This window comes from Diuraphis noxia, unplaced genomic scaffold, assembly GCF_037042655.1.
Source record: "Diuraphis noxia isolate RWA-SAM2 unplaced genomic scaffold, SU_Dnox_SAM2 contig0004, whole genome shotgun sequence".
Taxonomy (NCBI): Eukaryota; Metazoa; Arthropoda; class Insecta; order Hemiptera; family Aphididae; genus Diuraphis; species Diuraphis noxia.
This window is the reverse complement of record NW_028301714.1, coordinates 18,886,620-18,913,798: the sequence shown is the minus strand read 5'-3', so window position 1 is coordinate 18,913,798 and position 27,179 is coordinate 18,886,620. Positions and strand designations below refer to the sequence as shown.

At 27.7% G+C, this 27,179-nt stretch overlaps 1 protein-coding gene across 2 annotated transcripts in view; it reads right to left on the bottom strand.

The window, feature by feature from the left end:
* The window catches only part of LOC107169305 (prestin-like), a 70,734-nt gene that overhangs the window by 28,964 nt on the left and 14,591 nt on the right, over positions 1 to 27,179 (bottom strand). The window contains exon 2 of one of the 2 annotated variants that reach the window (XM_089226873.1): positions 318 to 441. The exons of the other annotated variant lie outside the window; for it this stretch is intronic. The gene's annotated coding sequence lies outside the window, so the exon portion shown is untranslated. The remainder of the gene's footprint in view (positions 1 to 317; positions 442 to 27,179) is intronic. 2 annotated transcript variants of the gene reach the window in all.

Genomic DNA, 27,179 nt, shown 5'->3' with positions numbered 1-27,179 from the left:
ACACATTATAAATTCTATTAATATGTATAGTTTAGTTAAAAATTCACAATAATTGAAAAATTTGGAGCACCTATAATGCATGGTAAAATATAATGGCATAAATTACTTAAATAAGTTGTATTTATTATTACTTTAAAAACAATATCATATTTTTATAACTAAAGATTTTTTGTGAGTACCTGATTGTAAACGATGTTATCAGATTTGATTGTTGCTTCCAAAATATATGATTTAATCACATTAATACACAATAATATTTAGCTCTAAACAATAGTAGTATTACTTCGATAAATACATGATGAATTTTTAATACTTACGGGCAAAATATTTGGCGTGCCTCCTTTATATCTTTGGTTTTTGATTTTTCGTGGTTGAATAAATTGTTGTAACGTTTTGACTAATGTATAGGTTTGGTTTGAAAATAAGACTGACACCGATAGCCTAAATCAAAAGTTATGAAAGAGTAAATACAATGTCTACTAATTATCACTTTAGAACAACTACCAGTCATTAATACAAATAAACTGTCATTAAAATTGTATATTAACAAAAAAAAAATAATAAATACTATTAATTAGAGTATTATACATTTAAAATTAAATATACTCGTAACAATTATTGTACATACTTTCAGTTTTTTTCAAAAAACCAATATATAGATAAACTAAAAAATATTAATTATTAACCGTAATGTACCAGTTTAAACACGAAATGACCATCAAGTAAATATGAGTTTTGACAAACATTTCCTAATATCCACAGAGTTTAATATCTAATGGTAAAAACTATAGTGAACCTTTGATGTTTAAAAGCGTTGTTATTGTTTTTTAAAGCTACATAAATTCGTGTTTTTTTACGTATCACATGTATTTGTGATAGAATGCTTTTGGAACAATAAAACGAATTTTTTTTCGGTCAATATATTATATCATATATTATTAAGTATGACCACGATTTTAATAGGTATATTATATTTATTTTATTTTTGTACCAACAACAAAAAACAAACAATAAGCATTAATTGAAATGGAACAAAAAGAAAACATTAATTAATATTGCCGCACTAAAATCATTTATATAATATACGCACTTGTGTGCGTGTGTATACGTCGTATTGTTTTTTCACGGTCTGGCTCGGCGTTTTTTGATCCACGCAAAACTCGTTGAAACTATAAACGCATACTTAAAACTTTGGAGGTTTTTTTCTTTCCTTTTCGTCTGTCCCATCCGATTCAAGTATAATTGATGCCGTATAAAATTAACGACCGACGGAACAATGGAATTCTTGATTATCATATGTTCATGTATAATAATAATAATAATAATAACAAATATCTGTCTTTCTCCCTTGTGCATGCGCCGCCGTCATCGTAGGTACAAAAAATACACACTACCCATGTCCGACAAAATGCTACTTGCGAAATTTTATTATTATATATAATATATATATATTTATTATTATTTTATTATTATTATTATCGTATTTTTTCAGTTTATAATTTAAACGGTCAATAATGATGATGATATAAATATAATAAAATTGTTTTCAGGATCGTCCCTTTAAAATTCGATGCTGGTCACCGGGTGATTAAACAAACCCGTCAAACTATATTAGTAGTGTATACCTATTACTATTGTTATACAATAAAATATTCGTTCACTTATAAAACAGTTTTTGCCTGATACAATAGATTGGTAAACATCGTTTGATATTTATTTTATTTATTTTTTATTATCAATAACGCAGTATCTCGCGTTCAAACAACGTAACGTCAAGGGGTCGAATTTTCTTTTCATCTTGAGGTCGAGAGATACGTCCTACTCGGTGTAAGTTTTGTTTTCGTCTTTGATAATAATAATTCGCTTTTGTACGTTCCTATACGCGATACGTCAGTGTATCGAGGGGGTAGAATATTTTGTTCAATGTTATTATGTATTCTTTTTAAAAATAATATCAATGGCAAAAAATTGTTATCTTAAAAAAAATTAATTAAATATGGCGTAGACGTACCTAATTAAACTTTATAGCTTAATGTTAATTTTTTTTATATAGTTTATACTTACCTGTATATAGTGTTGAATTACTAGGTATTTCATTATTTCAACTTTCAAGACTTCTGGTTGATTTAATATTAATTTATCATAATATTATATTGTAATGTTCATTGTACGTAATTTAAACGTAAACCAATTTGTTGATATTTGTTCAGATCAAATATTAAAATAGTATGTTAATCTTTTATCATAATAGGTTTTTTTTACGATTTCAGGTTTCACGAATTATGAATATCAAATATAGTAATTATTAGACTATCTTGTATTGTCGTATATATTTAGATAAAAATAAAAAATTCTAATATAATATATTCAAGCTCGTTAAAATTTCAGTTAAATGAGAAAAATATTATTGTTTCCGTCATTGCTATTTACGTCACAACAAAGAATATCGTAAATATTATATTATTATACGAACAGCTAGGGATAACGTCTGTATCCGAAACAGTTACAAATTACAATTATATTACTTTTATAAGGTACAATACCTATGCATTTGCGTTCAGCCATCATCGCACAAATCATTTTATTCACCGCTCTACGGTAATTTTAATTACGATAGGTACCATTCATATTCGAAATAAAAACAAAAAACATGCACACAACACGAATAATAACGTCAAGTGTGCTAGCGCAAATACACACCTTTATCATAAATGTACCTAGGCCGTCCGCCTTTTCGATGTTACGAATTACGACTGTTGTTTTAATAAAACAATTAATTGTAATTATACGGTTCTCGGTCTCTCGTAACAATAAAATCTTAGCTTTAGGTATAAAACGTCGAGCCAAAAACCCGCGAGCGGATTTTGCTTATTTTTTAGAGAGAAATTGCTGTATTATTATATAATAAACTAATATTAAAATATTATTATGATGATATCGCAATATAATAAGCACCAAATTATTAAATTTACATTTAATTTAATAAATTTATTTTTTACTATTGTTATTTTTTTTTTATCGACTAGAATTATAATATTTTAGGTTTGCACTTATAACGTAAATTATTCGACAAACAGGCCATAACAATATAATGGCTGATTCGTAGTTTAACCGTTTTGAGTACATTATTAAAATTAGTTTTCTTATCGTATATATTATATGACCATGCAACTGAACAAACATCGACTTTATTTTATTATTATAATACGTACTAATCAATAAAACAATAAAAAATAAGAAAGAAAGAAAGTGGGCAGGTAGGTATCGCTTTTCTATATAGTAATTAGTAGAGATGAAGAGTAGGTCACTATAATGCATGTGCTGAATTTAAATGCAATGATAGGTATCATTGTATACGAAAAACGATTCTGAACGGAGATGATTTGTCAGTCTATAGGATATAATATTATATTACCTAAATTTAAATTATAATATATTTGTATACACTTACAAAATGTTTTCTATATTGACTATGAAGTTTTTTTTGCAGTTAATTGAAGAAAATTGTTATGGAGATCCTTATTTTGGGCTTTTTAAACGTAGGTATAAATCACAACAATTTTATGAATTTTCAGCTTCATAATTCCATGTAAATTTTTACAATTTTTATATATGTATTTCATAACAATTTGAACTGTAAATGCATATAAACAATAATGCTGGCCAACGATTTTTATTTTTTTTAAAGGTAATTAAAACTTATAATAAACCTTGTATTAAATTTTAAAGATTTTTGGACAATCAAATTTTTTTATAGGCATTTCAATAAAAAACTAAAAATTGAAAATTTCAACTGTCTATAAATAACTTAAAAAAGTCAAAATATTTTGAAAATTTAATCGTAAATATAATATAATGCTAATATAAACATTTATTAAAAATTTCAAGTAATTATAATGATTCGTTTTTGAGTTGCAGCAAAATAAATAAATACATTTTGTCGAAAACTGATTATGCGTGAAAATTCCCATTTTTTCATTACTTTTTTATGGGTTTTCTTAATAATTTTGAAACCTATTGGAAATTTTTACTTTTGACCTCCCCCTAAGTGCCAACTAGATGAATTTTTTTCTTTTCAATGAGGTGCTGAAGTCAAAAATCGAACCATTATTTCTACTCCAAAACGTGATAACAGACACAAACAATTTAAAAAAAACATATATCATTGTTAAATCAATATATTCCTCACTTATTAGTTCAAAATCTAAAATTTATTCGTATAATTCGTTTGGATTTCAGTGAAAAACGCGCACGCGTATTATATAATGCATACCCATCATTTGTACCTGTACAGTAATTTAGTCGTCATAATATGGCCACTATATATACGCTTTACGTATTTTTTTTGTTTTCATTTAACGTCCTGATATATACAATAATATGCAGGTAGGTACGCTTATAATTTCCATTAAGGAAACACGACTCGGCTCCCACGTTTAGTCATGTTCACGGCGACATCATGACTTTTACTTCTCAAACCATATTTAAATATTATATATTTAATAAGCTGACACTCGTAACCTGTGCACACAGAGTCGTATTGTGTTCTGGAGACGTTTTGTTGTCTTTAGTTTTTCGGTTCGTGATTGTTGTCGTGTACGCTATAATTTACGGTTTGGAAGTATGTATTATGATGTTTTTCGTTCCAAGAGAAAATATATAGGTTTGGTACCTTCTCTCTGCTAACGAAATCGTCATACTGACGTACCGTGTTCAATCGGAGACTTAAATAGTCACAACACACAACTTGATCTGAGTGACATATTTTAACCAATTAGATAATGCCGTCCAGATAATAAGTTGTCGAAAAACCAATTTATATAACATGATTCCAAATGGACCACGATGAGGAAATTTAAATTGATCGATTGAATATATTTATCTTTTTTTACGTCTACGAATCTTTAAATTTTATAATGTACTCATCTTTAATATGATGTATATTCATATTATATCCACCACGATGAAACGATAAAATATAACAATTGACCATTCATGCAAAGTCGATATACTTACTATGATTAAACAAAAAACAAAAAACGTCATATTGTATTGATGGAGGCTAATAATACGTTATAGGAACGCATTTTAAAATTGTAATAATATGACAACTTTCGTTAAGGGGCAATATTTAGGCAATATGAAATTTCATTGCCACTAACCATGGCATTTATATTATTTGTCAAAGATAATATTGTGAGTGTAATATTATTGTATGCGGGTAGAGGGCTATCGACGTACGCGCTGCACGTGCACATGAAACAGCATCGATGAACAAAAATTAAAAGCGTAATTTTTTGCTTAAAACATGCTTTACAGGAAAAACTTTCACATAGTCTGATTTGATTAATTGTTTTTCGTCATAAAGAGAATGGTTTTCTATTAGGTGCGTTGAACTTCGATTTGTAATTTCGTTCCTTAAAACAAACATGATAAAAATAACAAAAGTTTGTGGAGGTTGGCCAAATTTAAAATCGTATTATATGGTTTAAAAATATAATTTTGAAAATCAAATTAAAGTATAAACTGTAAGAAGAAGTTCTCCTCCCCCCCCCCAAAAAAAAAATAAATAAATAAATAAATATCCAAATAGGTTACGTGCAGACCCCTTAAAGTTTCGAATCCACTAAGCTACCTCCTTTTGTTATTGTCTTACATTTAATATGGATTTATTCTAATTTTGTCAGTCCAATTAATTTGGCACTCGTCCATCAGGTTAGCACAAATGCAAAATTGACCACAAACATCCACACGATTTTGCGCTGTACAATTTACTGTCTCCAAACAATTCGTCTCTCTAAATGTACCTATGTAAATGAATGCAAATGGTCACACATTTCTATTCTATGCGCTTGTCTCCCTCCTCCTCCTCCGATGAAATTTAGTTCAGTTTCTTTTTATTTATTCTGTTTGTTTAAATAATTTATTAAAGAGATTTCGTAATTTATCACAAGACTGTTAGATAAATTCCCACATAATGATCTGTGTACGCAAATCTGAGTGTACCTATCCAGTCTCTCATGTTTTTGTTATAAAATGTACCATTCATTAAAGTGGGAAAAAAATAATAATATACAATACATATTATAACAGATATTGTTAACGATACCTCAGATTGTATTCGTCGCAATATTATTAACGTACATTTTGTATAATTTAAATATATTTTCAACTAACTTAACCCACAAATACTATAATCATGGGAGTACGAGTAGGTACCTACTACAAGACAAGTGCTATACTGTCATTAAATGGATTATTTATTGATTTGTCTATAGAATGCAACAATTAGATATAATATTATTTCTGTACCTAACGAACAGCATGTTATTGTTTCAAATATTAAAATTCTTATTCAAAAAATAATTGAGTTCTTGGTATATAGTGTTCTATAAATCTTTGACAAATATAGTGACGAGTTCATAGGGGCCAAATGAATCTGAATCAGGAACATTATAACTATATATGCTCTCAACGGGCTCAAATATGTAAATAACACAAATTAAATAGTATCCTAATAAGAATATGTGCATCATAATGCGTAGGTTTATACATTATAGTATAATTATTATTGTATGCATAATTTGTAATAATAATAATAATATACGTGTACGTATAATATAAGTAGTTATAATAGATAAATCTAACTATGTTTATATTTAAACTTAAAAAAATCCACAAGCCCCCGGGGGTTACCCAAAGATTTAAAACGTCACTGGTTAACTGAATTTCGTTTATTATTTTTTTTTATTAAAGAATTAAATTTGCGATTATTAATTTTGAATTCCGGATTGTAATCCAATATTGTATTTTAATAATAGCATTCCTAATGGCCCATAAGATGTGGGTGATATGATCGAAAACTTAAAAATGCCTAGAGGACGATCTTTGTTTTGGACGAACAAGGAATCATATTATTTAATTAAATAAATTTCTATGGAATTATATCAAAAAACAGTTTAAAAATGTGAAACGTGTATATACATTATATATGGTAGTTATATCTTATACCTATAGTTATTCTGTTATTATTTTTTTTTCATTTTTATCCGACGGAATTATTTATTGCTCATCTATGCAGTGATCCAACCAATATTACAATCTATAAAGTCCCTGGGCAGTCCGGCAGTCGATTTTGATGCGATGATGAGTAGTGACGTACTACACCTGTCGGACACTCGGACGTTATCTCTGCAGCGATTTGCCGTGTATCGATCGATCGATCAAAATATTGCAATGTACGCTCTCTATTCGAGTATTGCATTTACTGGCATCGCGTAAAGTTTTGATACTCGAAAGCAATAATTGACTCTCCGTGGTTTCCACTATCGATCGCGAAACGCAAACAACCGGCGCCGCACCAATCTATTTAATTTATTTTTTTTCTCGTTCAGTTTTATTTTATTACTATTTCCATGAAACTCACGCGATTTATGAATTGGCATGCATTTAAACCTCACAGTCGTATTATTAATCCACGTCATCCCACGATTCTACATTAAACATATTATTTAGGTTACGACTTACGAGCAAGCAAAAAATGTGTGCTCATATAACGCATAATATAATATTAATATACACTATAAATTACGCAATTGTTTACTTAAGCTAATTACTATATCGAAAAGATAAAGTGATAACTCTATATGCATATGTATGGTATCATTATAATATTCGCGTAATGCCATTTGAACGATCTTATATTTCATAAATAGATTTTTACATTATACTATGGACATTATGGATAAATCGCTGTCCGCGTACAACAATATTTTATGTACTTATATACAATATACGTATAATTATATAATATAATGTATGGAAAAAACATAATTCCTTCGGTATGTGTATAATATAATATAATATATAAATTATACCCACGCACAAAAATTTAAAGCTACGAACATGTGTCAACTTGCAGTGCCATTAATATGATACATATATTAAGACGTTTAATTAAGCTCGAAAAGAGTCACGTTTTTTGTTACTTATGTTCATTGGTTTTTTTTTTTTTTAATCCCTTTATCCGTTCCAAAAAATCGCGACGTTTCTACGGCGGCAGCAGTGTGATTTCATCCGATCTGCGCGCGAATTTTACAAGAAAATCACCAACACGATTTTGCCGATAGACGAAACGCGTCAATTTATCATAAAAATATAAAATATAATATAAGCTATCGTTAACCAAAATAACTATTATGATAACAGTAATGGCTGTATAATAAGGATTAATAAGAGCATCGGCACGCAGACATCGTCTCGTGCATTTCTCTTGTTCGTCTCTCTTAACTCAAACGGACAATTTCATTTGTAATAATTCGGTGGGAGGGGAATGAGTGGAAGAGGGAAGGACGGTGGTGACAGTGGCGACGAGTGGTGCAGACGGATATCCCGTGACATGATGGATTAGACGGCGTCATAAAACGGGGTTGCTGCCGTTAGTCGTGGAAAAACAACAACGCGGGTAATTAACTGTTGATTTACGCCGTTGGCACATTCGGAGATTGAGTGAGAACCATGCGCGGAGAGGGAATTGAAACTTGCTGGGTAATTTATCACGTCCGCGCGTTCGAAAAATTAAAAAAATAATTATTATATATATTAAACTTTGATTAAAAAAAGAGGAATAGAGAGACGAAACAAAATTAAATATTTTGATCATGTTTTCTTTTATTCATCGTCCATTGGTATAATACGTACTATTATCGCGTTTTAACAACAGTTATGGTCACATGCCGGGATCTACCAAAATTTCTGGTGTATAAAGTTTATAATATGATATCAACAAATATAAAGGAAATTGTATAATATGTAAACATAACATTGTATACTCTGTGTTCAAAAGTTATGATGTTTCAGGTTTTGTTCTTTAGTGATCCAAGTTATTTTTACCATTTAAATGCGATTTTTTTTAAATATGATAATTATCTATATCATAGCTTTCATCAATAAAAATCATTTGCACTACGTGGAGTTCAAGAATATAAGTATATAAATATATAGAGAATACAAACTTAAATTCATAAATTCGTAGAAGAAAATAATAATCATAAATTGAATTTGAAATAATAATCAGTAATGAAAAATATTTTAGTTAGGACCTACATTTTATAATATTTGTGTTATTACAATATTATATGATCATATAAACGCGTAAGGCGTAACATACATCACCACTGAATCGGTATTTTTCAAATTATATATTTTTTTATCATAATATTATTTATATCTATACATTTCTTGTATATACAATATTTAAATATATTGTTGCTCGTAAAAAATCACGCAATGATAATATCTCAGAATTGAGATATACCACAAACAGCATAATATTTATTGTTATTAGTTATTACGTATTCCTTTTAATTTAGAGTTAAGTTATTACTGTAGGTACTTCGGCAGTTATTCATAATAACGAGCCACAGAAACTATTTTCGTCTAAATAGAGAACATACATAACATAACTAACATTAATATTCATGTTGAAAACTGGTATATTTTATAATAAAGGTACCTACCTATGTATTTATAGGTATTATTTGATGAAATCCATACCTTCAAATCCATTGCGCTTTCAATATTATAGCCCCCCATAAAGTTAGAGGTATACATGAATGCTGAAATGTTCAGGTACTATAATTTATTTATAATAGATTTGGTTTCTTTTGTATTTATATAATATAGTTGGTAACTTCTATGACTGGGTACAAGTCGTTACAATGTAATTACTAATATTTATTGATAGATAACCTCACTATAATCGTATGTATAGCTATAATATAGTTGTCCACAATAATAATACGCTTTAAAAAACGTAAAACGGATCGGTGCACCGCAAACATTCGATCACTAAATATTATTACTATTATTTGTAACGCAGATAGAAATATGTAAGAAGGTACTTATATGGCTATATATTATATATACAATAAAATAGGTATTCGGTTGGCTGTTTCACGTATGTAACTGCTGTGCCGCGCCGTCGTCGTTATTTTATATTAATTGCACCGGTCGATTCGAGCTAATCAATTAATTTAAAACCGTATAGTTTACGATAAATAATGTTGTATGTTTTAAATTGAATGGCATTGTGTCGGTTAGACGGATTTCGTGGCTGTGCGCGGCCTCACGCCGAGTTACTCACATGCCAAGGTTAGACACCATATAATATACATAGTATATACACCGAAATAATATCCGGCAACGTACCTCCCTATATCTGCATTACAGTCTCCGCAACACATCAGTCGTATGTGTATATAATAATATTATATTATACTCGTACAACGTCGTTAGTGTAGTAACAATAATAATGTGTAACTGCAAAGAGCTTATCGAACGTTTGTTTCTTTCGCCAGAGTCACCGTGCGGGGCGATGGGTTCAACGTTTTCACAAAACTTCAACATCCATTTAAATAATACATAATGGAAATTACTGAATCGAGAATACTCGCGCAACACTATTCCAGTTATTTGCATATAGTGCGGGTACACCTACCTTTTTGTGAGTGTGTGATGAAGATATTTTTGTTACGTATTTTTCTGTATTGTTTGTAATGCATTTGTTTTTTTTTATTTTTTATTATTAAAAAATAGAAATAACATAACAATCAACTTTTCGCATACGTTTAAGTGCGATGTGATATCGAAACGATATCACTGTTTTAAAAACAATAATATTATAATTATTACGATACCGAACACAGTTTTATTTGCTGTCTTTTTTATTTTCCGTGGTGCGAGTTGAATAATTATTCCTGTAGTCGACCCTTAGATCACATATACGATCATATATGATCTAAGGGTCGACCGATGCTTTATCATATTGTCAATACGGATTTGTTACGATAAGATTAATTAACACTTGGCAAAGTAAAAAACTCTGGATTCTTTGGCGGTCCTAATCCGGTGACATATTGGATATATACCTACAGTATTATTATAATGTGATATTTTTCTGGTTATCAGCGATTTAAATGTAGGAGTAACGTGATGTCCAAAAATAATAGGTAGGCACTAGATTAGATCGCATTAAATGTAAAAAAATAGGTACATAAAAAACCATTAACGAAACGAGAATGAAAAACGGCCAAGTTGGAACTACCTATATTTTACTGCATTTAGTCAACAAAACATTCTCCGCAACCAGTTTCTGACATTAATCACAAAAACACTTTAGAATAAATATGAATGGTTTTCAGTGACTCTTCAATTTATTTTCACTAAAAAAGTAAAAAGCCGTTAGTAAAATAATTATTTTAATTAAATGCGTTTAAGCATTGACAAAACGACGTCGACATGTTTGTATAACCGGTCGTAAAATCGAGTTCCCAAAGCAATTAAAAAAAAAATAGTTATAATATTTAGTTAAACAGTAATAACTAATTTTAAATTATTGTAGTTTGATCATTGTTTTTTTTCCAAGAAGGGGTAGTGAGTTTCATTTTAATCAGCACATGTATACCATTTTTGATAATTTATACATTCAATAAACAAGAATAATGTTTTAAGTATTTTATTTCATTTATTCAATAGTTAAAATTAATTACCTCATCAACATATTACGATTTATTTACTCCGGTATAATTCGTATACAGTGTTTGAAACTCTTTTAATTAGCATCTGCCTTTTTGGTATTTTTAAACTACCTAATGAAGTAATGACTAGAGCCCGGATTTCAATGTAAAATGCATCTCTTTTTGGTTAATCATAGATAATGTTTTTCAAGTACATAATTCATTTCATGTAACGAGTGTTTCAAAGCTAAACATTTTATTTTGCATTTTTTGCATATTTCGTCGTTTTTTTATTTAAGAGTTATTATTTATTGGGTCATTCTTATGGTTTGTAATACATTTTTTCAATGTATTATACAAATTGAGCGTATTTATCAATACATATTTTAGTATCTATGTTTAGAATGAATAATGTTGACCCAACACATATGCGTGTCACCATCATTGCAGCATCAAGTAAATTTTCCAATTTATTTATTTTTTATAATACAATAATAAATAATAAATTCCAAATTAAAATATCAAATTGTATAAAAAAAATATAAATGGCATTTTTAAAGTAATTTTTTGGACATTATTGGCTATTTTTAGAGCATATCTGTGTGGTTTTAAGTGCATTTAAATGCAGGCACTTTTAATGACTGAGAGTCAAAATATGTAATCAAACAAACAAACATCCTAATTATGTACTAGTAGTTACCTACATAAATAGAAAATTATGTACAATGTACAGACTCAAAGTCCAAAGTCCACTACAGAAAATAGTAAATACTATAAGCTTTCATGAATTTATTCAAAGACTATTCTGTACTTTTGATTCAATAAAACGATATTATTATTGTCATCCATTTATTATATTATTGGTGTATATTTTGTTCGTATACATTATGTATATTGTACTCATTGACCATCCTCTTACTTTTTGTATTATTATTTTCATCCCGACCGATCATTATTTCGTATACAGTTCGGTAGGTCGCATAAGAATTCAGTTATTGATTAGTCATCAGATTTTATAGTTCGTGAACATTTTCGTGACCCCAATTTCCTTTTATTAAATCGTTATAGATACTAGCAGTTTCGATTCATTGCTACGATATTTTCGGGATCCCAACGACCCTTTCCCTTTCGTCTACCTTAGAACTCGTCCTGCAAACTCCTGATAAACCAATTTTAATACGATCCCATTATATAATGTTATTCAGAAAACGTTTTTAATCAAATTTTGCTATTATCACAGTTCCGAAACATTTTTAAAACGATAAAAATATGTTAATATCGCGTTAGTAAGAAAAGCACATATATGTATAAGTATTTATAATACCAACAATGAAAATCGTTTTTATCAAACAAATATTTAACGACCAATTTCAATTTTTAATTTTGCATTTTCAATAGCTAGTTTTCTACACTATTTAATCCTTATTCCTAATAATCCATTATAAATTTATAACATATACCTATTAATTTTAAAAAACCTATAATAGTTTTATACTGAATGTTCCTAATAACAAATAAAAATTTAAAAAACCTTACAAATCATAATGAAATAATTTTATTATTAATTACATTTTCTTAAGTTTGTTCAACCGAAACAGAACGGTCCTGCATTTTTAAGTTTCCACTGACTTGTTACACAAGTTTTCGCATTAAAAGACTATCGTATCGATTCCACAACTTACACAAAAGGAAGTTCGATCTCGGCACCTAATCATTCCGTAAAAACTATAATACAAAGATCAAGCAACGACTATGTGTAAATTAAACTTTGAAACACGATTTTTAAAATAACTACCTATCGTATAATAAAATAGTAGAACTATGTTGATCGCTATGTTGTGCATGCGTCTTGTCTGCTCCATATTATGCGTACAACGTGAACGGTAGATATATTCGAAAATTCCACTTCTTCTTGTGCATTTTTATATTTTACTTGATAGTTGACAATGTCATTGACTGATAAAATTAGAAACATAATATTATTATTTAAAATCTATAGTTTTATTTTTATATTTTATTTATGATGAAAAAATACTAGAAGGAAACGTATGGCATTATTTATATCGTTGAGCGTAGCCTGTTCATAAAATAACCATAATTTCTGTGACTATCTAACTGACAGGAAAAAAATACGCTTATCGTTTAAAAACTTGTGGTACATTGTTATTAAACATTTATGTTGTTTCTCAGAATTCGTGATAATAATGAGACTTGATAAAAAATATTGGTCCAACGGACTTCTTCTAGTTTCCATAATAACTTTAGTAACTTTCAACTACTGATAAGATTCAATATGAAAAGTTTCATGGTCAACGAATTTATTTTTCATTTTTACGATATGTGCGGAACAACATATTTAACAATATATACAAGTATACAACAGCATGTACAAAATATACTGGAATAAGAAAATCGAACGACTGCCATACAGTTAATCGTGCTGATCTTGACAATGTTTTACGGTCTTGTTCTTGTCGTTTTGGTGTTATCGTTTTTTGCATGTAAAATGAAAATAATATTTGGTCGGTATATATGTATATATATATAACATAATATGTGAATATATTCGGTATATCATCATGATGTTTTTTTAACTTAGTTGAGAGTTTACGTGGTTAGACGGTATAAGTATGATGGGTACATACTAGACCGGAGATCTTCTACATAATAATGCACCAATATTATATTTCGTCGCATGTATTATATTATTATATACACGATCCTCCATTAAATTATGTATTCGTTGGTCGTCCCAACAAGCGCAGAAAAATGTCGGATGTCATGTAATTTTCGTCGGTGACCACGACCGCGGTATTATGTCTGCGTGCAGAGTAACGGAACACGGACGATATTAAACTGAATGCGTATTTAGAGTAAATATTACGATTTACAATATTTTCATCATGTACCTCTGGATAGTGGCGTAATTGTGGTGAAGGGGGCATTTTCCATAGATATTTTACCGGAGAGTCCACGTTATCGTTTTGTTTTCCACTCTAAACATTTTTAACCAGTTGAAAATAATAATATGGTATACAAGATAGTTTTGTATATTTGTCTGTATTATGCATTAGTCTACGAGGCCTAAATATATTACTATATTCGTTACTATGATATTATTATGAACAATAACCATACTTTGCTCAATACGATTCTTCTGTCGCCAATACTTTTTCAAATAATAAATATGCGAATTGATATGAGGGAAATAGGAATTGATGATAAATAAACATCTCGAGGTATGTTTTTCTATCCCTAAGAACAAGTTTTCCTCAATACTCATATCTACGCCATGAGCGGGACACATCACGATCGGGCGCTATTTTTGTGGGTTTTTAATTCCCCTAGTGAATAAAATAAACCATCAGCCGGTACCAGTGTAGGTAGATAGTAGGTTTGTATGATTTATACTTTTATTATACACTGTCTTCCGAAAACGGTGCAGAAAAAACGTCTAGTTAAAACGTCGCGTTGTCCGGATACAAATAAAATAATTACCGTTAGCGCTTAGCTATAATTTAGAAACTATACAAACACCAAGTTAATAATTATTATACAAAATATTAGACGCAATATTAGACGCAATATGCGGAACTATATGCAAACGAGCGAATCGCACACAGTATTATCGACTTAGTGTTATTATTGATTGCAAATATTCCTTTAGCAACGGATCACCCTCGCGTTGTTCCAATGCACGCATTAAACGTCGTCGCTATTTGTTCCGAGTCAATATTATATAATATGCAATATGTACGTACCCACCGTTCGTAAACTATACAATACCGTTAGTGTGTGACGTGAGTCAATATATACATACAATATTTCAATATTTTAATGAACTCATTGTAAAATTACCTTATCCGTAGTAATTAACGTCCATTCAAATTGTTTTCTAATTCTGAATACACATATCTATGTCAATGTTGTATACCTATTCGACAATATAATATCATTATAAACTATATTTTATATAAATTATTACACCCTATAAGACATATGTTCTAAAAAATAATAAAAAGTTAGAAAAGTTCACTCTGCGAGCGAGCTAAATTTAGGATTTCTTATCGTATTTTAATACAACGCTATAAACTATAATATTATTCCATATTGCACAATTTGAAAATAATTTGGTATCCTTTATATTTTGATACCTATTTTTATAACATTTGCTAACATAAATTGTTCTTAAATTCTCCCGTGTTTTGATATTTTTAAAACTGGCTACCTAGTATAAAAATACTTTGAATAGAACCGTTATACAATTATTTATTTATTCAACTGTAAAATATTTTTATTTATAATATTCTAGTCAAATGTATTTCTAGCTTTTTTATTTCGAATTATGAATTCAAATATTAAAATGGAAAAGTTAACGTTAGCAATCGTAACTACTTATGTAATAAATGGGTTGAAAAATACAACAAAGATTCAAGGTATTCTAAACTTATGTTTGGAAATCTAAATGGCTAAAACCATAAGGTATATTTTCTTCACAATTTTTGTTTTGTAAAATACTTGTTTTCGTGTTATTATTTATAATACAGATGGATAATTAAGTAAATAATTCAGTGAATTTAACATTAAAGAAAAATGTTTTAAAAAAAATCGATAAGGTACTTGGAGTTATGTAGGGCGTTTTATAAAGGTACTAATTTTCTCAGTCTTAAAATTTTCGGAAATACATTTTTACATTATTTGAATTTTAAAGTGATGAAAAAACATTTTTGGTTTCTTGGTGAGGCGCGGTCGTACGCTCAATATGCGGAAACGCACTGAGCGTACGTACTAACCACAGTTGCAAGCTACCAGATGGGTGACCACCTGGAATTTTTAATAACATATATCATTACCACTCATGACACATACATAAACACGTGTTAAAACCCTACCAACTCAAAAACCTACAAACAAAAATATACAAAAATAACCCACACCCAATGGTCTATAATGGGATATCAGTATGCCTTCTTAATTTTATATTCTAAAAGAGAATATTTTTTCTGAGTGTATAAAAAAAACAATAAATATTTCACAGAATATCCCATGTAACATTGATTGCATTTAGCTTTGTTGTACTAAACTTTAAATAACTATAATAAAGTTAAAACTAATTAATTATACTAAGTATTGCATAATTAAATTGTATGTATGAAAATTAAGTTTTCAAGATAATGTTTTGCTTCGACATAATATTTTGAATCTAAGAACTTAGGTATATATTGTTTTCAAAGAGTTAAAAGTCTAAGAAAATAATAATAGAATAGATTTTTATTTTTTGGAAAAGGTTGTTTAGTAATAATTTTGATTAATTAAAAAAAAAAAAAAATATTTCTCAAAATGTTAAACTTACGAGAAAACAAAGTTCACATTTTTAAAAATATGACGAAAAGACTTATATTTATACCTAATATTATAATAATGTTCCAAATATGTCGCATTGTTCCAAAAAAGTTGTAAAAAATATACGTTTTCACGCACGAAATATAATAGTAATAATAATAAATAATGAATAGTAATAAATTCTAAAAAAAATGTAAAATAAGAAAACTGGTGATTTGTTAGTTACAAAAATAAAACATTAAAAAACAGCAGTCTAAATGTGTTTTCAGTTTCTCGGGTTAAAAATAAACTAGTCGTTATTTGTGATTTAGCATTTTAAAGTAAACTCACGAATTTCGTCCCTGACATTTAAGTGGTCTTCTAAAATCTACTTTGTGGAAACCAATATAAAGTTGTGTTATAGTGCCCTACACACTTTAGCGCTACTGCCGACCATTACACATCAGTATTTTTTCCAACTCTTAAGGTCATTGTTTTATTATATGAACATAAGAAACATTTTATTTTCGTATATATAATTTATATAGGTGGTATATACATAAATTAAATTAAATACCCGCAGTTTTTCTATGGCTGTGTTTAAAAAAAGTAATAATACACCAAAAATCTTAAAGTTTTTATGGAAATGTGGTATTTTTCGATTTGTTATTTCAAATTTATTTTTAAATATCCAAGATCATGAGCTGAGAGAGTTAAAAACTTTCTTCATCATAATTACGTCTCCAAAATAAAATGTTAATGAAACCAAAAGAGTCCAAATTGTTTAAGTGAGCAAGCCAGGGTTTTATTATAATGAACGTGATATTTATATGATAATTATTATGAAAAATCATTTAAAAAGGGCTTTTTACATTTATGAATATCGACTTAAATAAAATGACGTGTTTAAAAATAAAGTCTATGATACATAGAAATTTTGCAAATTTTGTTTTGTGAAAAAGCTAAAATAATACAACATATTATTATTATCTCTAATTTTTAACCGAGTTATTTCTTATTGACAAATTTTGTTTTATTTACAACGGAAAAGTATCATAAATAATAATATAATAACTGACACTGAAACTTTAGCAATACACGCCTATACGACGTAAATTATAGTGAACTATGTTGTTTAAGGAATTATTAAATGGTATGTTGTAAAAATGACAATTAATCACAAACATTCAAACAAGTGATGTTATTTAATTTTAGACTCCATGACATTTTATGACCCAGCAGATACATCATTATGGAGCTGAGCAATTTGTCTTAGAATGCTTGACTTATCTTTATCAAGTAAAAAAAATTTATAATGGTGCAGATGCATTTTCCGTGATTTACAAATTGGGACTTTGTGTTTTCTAAACAAATTATTTTATTCCTACAAAGTATCTAAAATGTAAATAGTATGGTTTTATCAAATATTTAATAGGTAGAACAAAAATCACATTTTTTTCGATAATTTTATAATAATATTAATATAATGGAGATTGTTCATTTTATTACATAACTATATATAATATATCATCAGATATCAAGTATTCAAGTATTCGCATTAACGATTTCGTGTTTTTCCACATTGCTCTGTAGATTTATAGCAAATATCAATAAAAAAAAAAATTTATGTTTAATGTAACGGTGTCTAATTTATTTATCATACAACAATATTTATAACCATATAGGCATCCGATAAAGTTTCGTTAAGTGTTTTTCATAGTGTGTTTGTAGGTACACAAACAAATCCAATAGGTACCTACTTGTAATAATATCATAACGTTCGCACCTAACCTAACCTAACCTCACATCGTTCAAGACCGCAACGTAACCATACGAGGATAATTAATCGTCCATTCGCCGTCACGTGCGTAGGCACTAGATACACACTACACATTTATTATATATATATATATATTTTTTAAACGTTTTTCATGCGCAGACTCGGTTCGCGGAGGGTTTCTTAGCACTCCTCTGCCTCGAATTCAACGAAGGAATTATTTTTGTTTCTATAAACCACCCGGGGTCGAAATAAACGTGACGGGACTTGGGCAAAAAAGGTGTATCTTGAAATCGAATATCGTTTACTCGGATGCAGAAAAACTATTCGTATACGAAACGACCGTGTTGTGTTGTCACCTGCGCCAAACGGCGTGGGACGTAATCGAGTTTACCGTTACAGTTCTGTCGTGCTCGTGAGTATAACTACACCTATAAAATACACGTTTGCGAATAATTTATTTTATTATTATGCCATTATATGGCAAAGAAGTCGTTGTATATCTGTAATAAAATATATAAAAATTGTACCGAAAAAAATCGGAAAACTGCTGAAGACATTTTATACTACAACTCTTCTTCCTACTGAATTATTATTATGAGTAGCTATTTTATACGGTTGTGTGATATCAACAACCATAATATATTATTCGGTAGTGGATGATTAATAACTGTCAGCAAGCTCTTTTAAAAATTTAAATTATAACATATACCTTACCTATTTGTTATTATATTTCTAGAAGTATTACGTATGTTGTGTATACAGAATATGCCATGAATATTGAGTAGGCAGTTATAGTTTGTTTTTTATTAAATACACATATAAATTTATAATAATTATAAAAAACATTTTTTCCATAAACAATGATTGAATAACTACATAAAAGTGTTGAGTTCTATCTAATTACGAAGTATATAAGTATTGATTCATTTGAATAAATTAATACAATATATTTTATAGCTATATATAATAAATCAACGAAGTTGAAAGCGAAAGTTCTCCGTCGTAATGACGTTATCGTGAAACTCACTTGAAAGTCTAAATCGTCAAATATAAAATTACAATGTTCGCCAACATATGTTCCGTCACAGTATAATAATATAACCATCATAATACGTGAGGCTTATAAATTGTCTTCGCTTTACAGAATACATTTGTAGCGGTGGCGTAAAATATTTCCCCTACCTATGTAAATTCTTCGGATTTTGCGTCATTATACTTAAGTGGTTACATCGTATACCACTCTCGTCGACCGCCTTTTTTCGTGTGTCCGTCCGTCCGAAGAGGAAATATTTTAAGGGCTGGGTCCGCGTCGTCGGTCTTTGCATTTGTAGCGCCTAATGACGACCAAGTCTTTGACACTCGTCGTCGGGGTGGAGATGGACTATAATGGTAAACCGGTTTGCGGGGTAGACTAGGGGGAGGGGAGGTGCCAGCAGTAGCAGCAGACACCGGCGTAATAATAACATAGCGGGGAAAAAGAAGAGAAGAAAAAACTCACAAAACCTTCTCGGGCCCGAGTCGGCAGTATCATTAAGATAATGTGAAATAAATTGAAGGCGGGCGGTAAGAAAAAAAAAATGCTTGAAAATCGCTCCTGTCCAAGACACACACACAAACGATGACGTTGGCACATGAATGCCTGAAAACACCACACACACAAACAGTTACCACTCGCTGCACACCGTTATCGTGGTATCCTTTCGCCCGATAATAATCGTTTTTTTTTTCTTATGCGCGTTTTTTCCTCATTTATTAAACACGCGCATCACACGGCCTCCGCGGAATTCTGTTCGGTTTCTCACGGGCAGTAAGGATTTTTCACCGGACGAAGACGATTAATAATATTTCCAGACTAATCGACCGCGAGCGTGTGTGCTTATATAGGTCGTATAATATACCGTATTAAAAATATGTACATCGATATTATAGTTCCATTATCATGACGTATCTGTGCAGTATAGTTTATTCTACGGTGTGGTGCACGTTTTCGGGTGACACGTCTGCAGTGAGCGTCTTCTCTCCGCATCGAAGCTAGTCGCATCTTGTCATATTGGCGGGAATATCATCGTTTTGCCAGACACAAGTGACGTCCGAGTGCGTACGAAAACCATTTCTGTTTCAATCACCGTTTTTGTTTTTACACCCCCGTCAAACAATTTTGTTTTTACACCCCCGTCAAACAATTTTGTTTTAGAAACTTATAATAGGTATTAATTCATCCGATTTCTGCAGTTGTTATACGTTAGGTTACACAAACATTATAAATACGCACGATAATATTATAATTGATTTAACATTTTAACGATTTAAGTGTAGTACATTCAAATATATGACAACTATAATATAAGTGCTAGGTGCACTATAGTAATGCAGACGGCGAGATTATAATTTATACGATTGCATTTCGATAGTTGTATACAGCATAAATAATAAGTAATACAAAAATGTGTGTACCTTTATTATAGGGTATGAGTACTAATTTTATATTGTCATAATTCTTTATTAATATATAGGTACCTAGAATAATATTAATCTGATAACATATTTTTATACTTGTCTTAATACTGTTTATGCGGTTTTTTGTAATCTAGCTCAGTATTTAACGTATTATAATCCAATAATCCGTTTTAATGCTCTTGTCTACGTTACAATTATACTTTAAAGTTACAAATTGAATCAACTATTCCTTTGAAATACTTAATCGATTGCATATATTTGTTTCAGTTATGTTACTATTTATAATTTATATAATATATAAACAAACTATTATAGATACATTTTATAACATATAAGTTATTCAAATGTAATTTTATTTTGCTGTAATGATTTGCGAAAAAAAGCAATATTCATTTTTGTAGTAAGTAGTCTTGGTTAAGTACGACATTCCCTTTAACATTGAAATTTTTAAAATATTATTCGTTATGGCGTTTAGCATGAATTTCGTTTTGTTTTTGAAACAATGACGATGATTTTTTTAGTATCATAATATTTTATGATTAAAATTATAGTTATTATATTTTTTATAATAAAATATTATAGGTAATATTTCAAATTTTCTCAACTATTTACTTAAAGATTCATAATGTCAAGTCTGTGCTGATAGACTAATTAAGTCTTAAAATTTCAGTTTTCATCTAAAAACTGTTTAATTTTTATATTCTCGTATATTATATTAATATGTCAGTTATGTGATTTATATTATAAAACTATATAGTGAGTATGTATTTGTATATATTTATTTTTTTAAATGTTTGGTAGTTACTAGTTAGTCGTAATAATAATGTATCGTTTGTTTGCTTCTCGATTACCAAGTACTTCGTATACTCTTTTCCCTCGTAGTCAATACACATAAATACATATATATCAAAAAAGGGATAAAATAACTATTAATTGCTAAAATGTTTTATAAGTGTTTACCAACTCCATGTACAAGTTCAATTTGTCATGTGAATATCACGTGGATATTATGTATTTAAATAAATACTTGCAAAGCAATAATTTCTAACGAGTTGTATAAAAAATATAATATAAATGTTGCTGTTTATTTTGTATCATATAAATAGTTAAACATTTAATACCTATGTAAATATAATTATGATTTCAAATACGTCTAGTAATTCAAGCATGTATAATTATTTCACATAGGTATGCATATCATATATAGGTACGAGTACACGAATATGTATATATACATGCTTTTAAAAGTATCTGTTTATTTTAACTCCACCGTCTACCTAATATTGATTAATAATTTGTATTAAATTATTGACATCGGACATTTCTTAAAAAAAGAAAAAACTTCTTGAGTAATGACTTTAAGTTTATACGTTACATACACATCCTGATCAACCATTATTTTGAGTTGTTTGATAAATAACTATAAGGTTTCATAATTGAAAAATAATCTAAGACATTATGGAATTAAGTGGATCTAAGATAGACCATCAGTAATATTCAGTTTACAATATTTATTAACAATTTCATAAATTGACAAGAATGCATTATAAATTATACCATAAAATACTTATAAATCAACAGCAATAGCAATTAGCAGCTACCAATTAATATTTTAAACTAGTTTAATTGAAGAGATAAATAATAATGACTAAAAAGGGAAATAAATTAAATTTATAGAGTTCTTCTATAAATTATAGGGCATCCATCTCTCAGAGTCATTGCGAATTATCTTAGTACCTGATAATTATGGGATAAAGTGTTAATGTGTAAATGCCTATCGTTTTAGTGGTCATAATATCATATTATCTATATTGCAGTGTCTAATTTTTATCCGTAGTTATCTATCTGAGTACGTTTATGTTAAGTATACAGTAGGTATTAATACATTGACGTTATGTCACGTGTTCAGCAAAGCACTCATGTACTGAGTATAACAGTTACCATTTTTTAAAAGCCATAATCACAGTTTGATATTAAATAAATTTTTTGAGATTATATATAGTAGTAAACGTCTCTTTGTAATATCTTCTGCAGAGTATAACTAAAAATAGATACAGACTAGTTAGTATGTATACTACGAGTGAATCATTTATATTCATTCCAACGAATTTTATTAAGTATTTTCTAGTACATCCATTTGCTATTTACCGAAATAATTTTCCGGGACATTTATTATTTTAATGTATTATATTACCTTCTGGACCGAGATCATTAAATGTTTATACTGTATAATAATATGTGACAAGCACGTCAAAGAATTTTTGATCCGGATGTATGGGTCAAAATCCATTTAAATATCACAAAATAAACTAAATAAGCGAGTCTCATATGTCCATTAAATATTCAATTTCTTAAACGAAATTTTGAGTAACAAATTTTTACAAAAAATAACAAAAGATAATATAAATTTAAAAAAATATAATAAATAATGTTTTCAAACAAGCAATTATATAATGCGATAGCAAAAATAAATGAAATGACTGTTTATCTTATAAATTATAATATTTAGTAAGATATAAAGTTAACGAAACAATACATAAATTATCTTAAGATTATTTTGAATATTTTGTACAAAAAAATAAAAATAAATAAACATAAAATAGCTTGATATTGTACAATAGAACAAAATAGTATTTATACATTTTATTATATTTATTTCTGAAATGAAAATGTTATCAAAGTTATTTTAAAATACCTAATAAAGATACTGTTAATCTATATAATTTACTCAATAAATATTTTTGATTTATTTTTAAATACCTACCTATAAAATGACAATATACAACAGTATATTTTTAGAGAATATCAGCGTATGATTAAACATATATACAAGGTGTATAATCTAATACTATAAATTAGAGAAAGGAGATAATAATCATACGCGTATTATATTATACATTAACCATTTCTAGACTAAGTAGGTAATACTTAAGTTAGTCACAATGTTGTGTTTTTATACAGTGAAAACAGATTCTTATACATCATAATTTTAATAACAATAGTAATTACTTTATTATCATAATTCACGTAGATATAAACAAGCCACTACAAAGTAAAATAATATATGCCTTCTTACTTATTTAAAAATAAGAAGAGCTGCAACAATATTTATTTTTTTAAAGTTTGTCCTCTTGTTTCTTTCTGATTTTGGCATTATTATTATTTTAATTATTATCAAACTATATTTAACATATTTTAAGAATGGATGATAGTTTATGGACAATTCAAGATATTTAAAAATGTAACTAATTAGTAATTACAATTTATTATAATACTTAAAAATACTAATAAAAAATAGCTAAAAATAGCTTCTTTTTTTTAAATTACCATTTCTATATTTTTTAATGATTTTGAGACTTCAATATTATTAGCATGAACTTAGATGAGAGTATTCGAAAAATATTTTATTATATATGTTGAAAATTAAAATACTAAAAATACCATGCATGTTTCAGGTACATTATAATAATTTTACTATTAGTATCAATATTGAATAATATCCCCATTCATCATCCGTTGTTATAAAATATTTTTTTCTTAAAAATTATTTTTAAATCGTATACAAAAAACCTATTTTATTTTTTCATAAATATTATCATTTATGATCTTCAATGGAATCTTAAACATTATTTTATGAACCTACATCCACCTATTACCGTAAAGAATTTATATTCAAAACAATTAGATTTAAAATAAATAAGTAACTTAGAAGTTACAAGAAATTAAATTATATGTATGAGTAACTAAATACTTTCATATTTTATTGGATATATTTTGAATTTGAAATGAAAATAAAAAGTAAAATATTATAAAATAAATACACTAAATGTTGTCAAAAGAAATTAAAATAATGTCTAAGAAAATTTTTTTATCAGCTATTTATTTTATAACACTTTAATTAAATGCAGTATTTAATGTATGTTATTTATTATTTATAGATATTCAAATAATGCATTTTTTACTAAATAATTTTTTTTTTAATTATTAAATAAAATTAAAATTAAAATATTATAAAATAACAATATTTTTATAAAGGAAATTGTTTTATTATTGACGTAACAAACTGTTGCTGAGGAGAATATAATGATTAGATAACTAAGCTAAAGAGGGTAGACATGGGAAAAAAATTTTTTTCAAAGTTCGTGAGAAAGACTATCAAAGAATATGACTTTGTGTTAGTAAAGGTACGGTGAATATTTGATATTCCTTGAAGATTATAGACTTTAATGTTTGTAATATGAAGTTAAATTGTGAGGATTAACTTTACCTTTCAGAATTTTTGACATCATAAAGATGTGTAAGCCATTTTTGAAAATAATTATATCAAGTTAATAGATATTTATAATTGGCAATAAACTTTAGCTTTTTAGGTTATTGAAAAAAAATAGCCAACATTTGACACAGATTAAAGAAAAATATACAATTGAATTTTAGTTTCGAAGAATATGTATGAAAAATAATCGTAACATGAATTTATAATAATATTATAAGGTTAATTTTAAGATTATTTGAGGGAAAATATTAACAAAAAATATGAAAATGTTATGTAGATTAACTAAACCAAGTTTTAAGGGAAAAATAATGTAGATCGTTATTATAACAAATAGGCACATTAGTTGTTTTAATTAAATTAACTAATGAGGTATAGGTGTAACTTACGTTTAACTTCCTCTTCACACCACCCATGTCTTTAACAATAATATAAAGAGTGATCCATATTCTCGACTCCATGTTTTTCAATTTATTTTCTCAAATTATGTTTTTTATGAATATTTAAATTTACTTAAAGACCTAAAGACTTTAATATGCATATACTATATTATATTTAGTATAGTAATTAAATAATTTAAAAACTTCTTTATATTTGTTCTAATTTATAAAAAGAAGTTTGATCTACTACCAAATAACAAATCTAAATAATTGAAAATATGGTCCTTTAAAAATACTCAATAATTCTGAAAAACCTAGTGAGAATAAATAAATTATTGAAATGAAACGGTGATAACCAAAAATACTTTTTATTTAACTCGGCACTTACACACTAGTAAGTTTCATATTGTTACACTAGTAAGTCAATATATTTTTTTTTTGAAATCAATGATTTTTAAATAAATTGTATTGTACAAATTTATGTACAAAACATACTTCCAAGAAATATTCACAAATTATTTATTTTATTTTGCATATTTATTATAATATGTTTTCAAAAAAATAATATCTTAATAAAATTGATGCAATATTTAAATATCTTATAACGTGAGATTTAACATTGTATTTTATCCATACCATACTATTTGCAATAATTTTCCCTTTAATTTCAAATTTAAAAGGTTAAATAGATTTGTATAGCTACTTTACTTTTATGCGGCTGTGAGGCTCAAATTTGGTTCTCATTTATCGGTTTCTTATCAAAATTTATCTTAAATTCATTTTATTCAGCCTGTGCAATATATTTCGGCGAAAACCTAAGATTATTATTATTTCTAATACATAATTAAATATAACCACAAAATATCAAAAATATATATAATCGTATATAGTATATACCATAATAATTTTAAAAAAACACATTTTAAATTATTATTATGGTATTCTTCAAAGTTTACTTGAGATCCAAAACTGGGTCTCATGGCGTTCTACCTATTAAATACAATTTAAAACTATTATAGTATTCGATATATATCTTAAAAATATTACAGAACTGAAAATATAAAATGAAAACATCATTAATATCTAAATACCTAGTCTAAATCGATTTAATTTGAAATAAAAGCAATCAGTAATCGGTACGCTTTCTTAGATGAATTAAATATTATAATAATAATTAAATGAATTATTGACCATCTATCGCAAAACAAATAAACTTTATTTTTATTTCTAGTTTTCATGTCATTATGTTTTAGTAACGTTTATAAAATTAACCTGTGATGAAATTATGTCATCATATTTTACATAAACGATAATTATGAACTAATTACTGTATAATCAATATTTTCAGTTCAAGATATCGTTCAAGATTTTATAACATTATTTACTTCATACTTGATTCCCCATGAAATAATTATTTAAAAACGGTTTACTGATCTAATAAAATAAATAGTCTA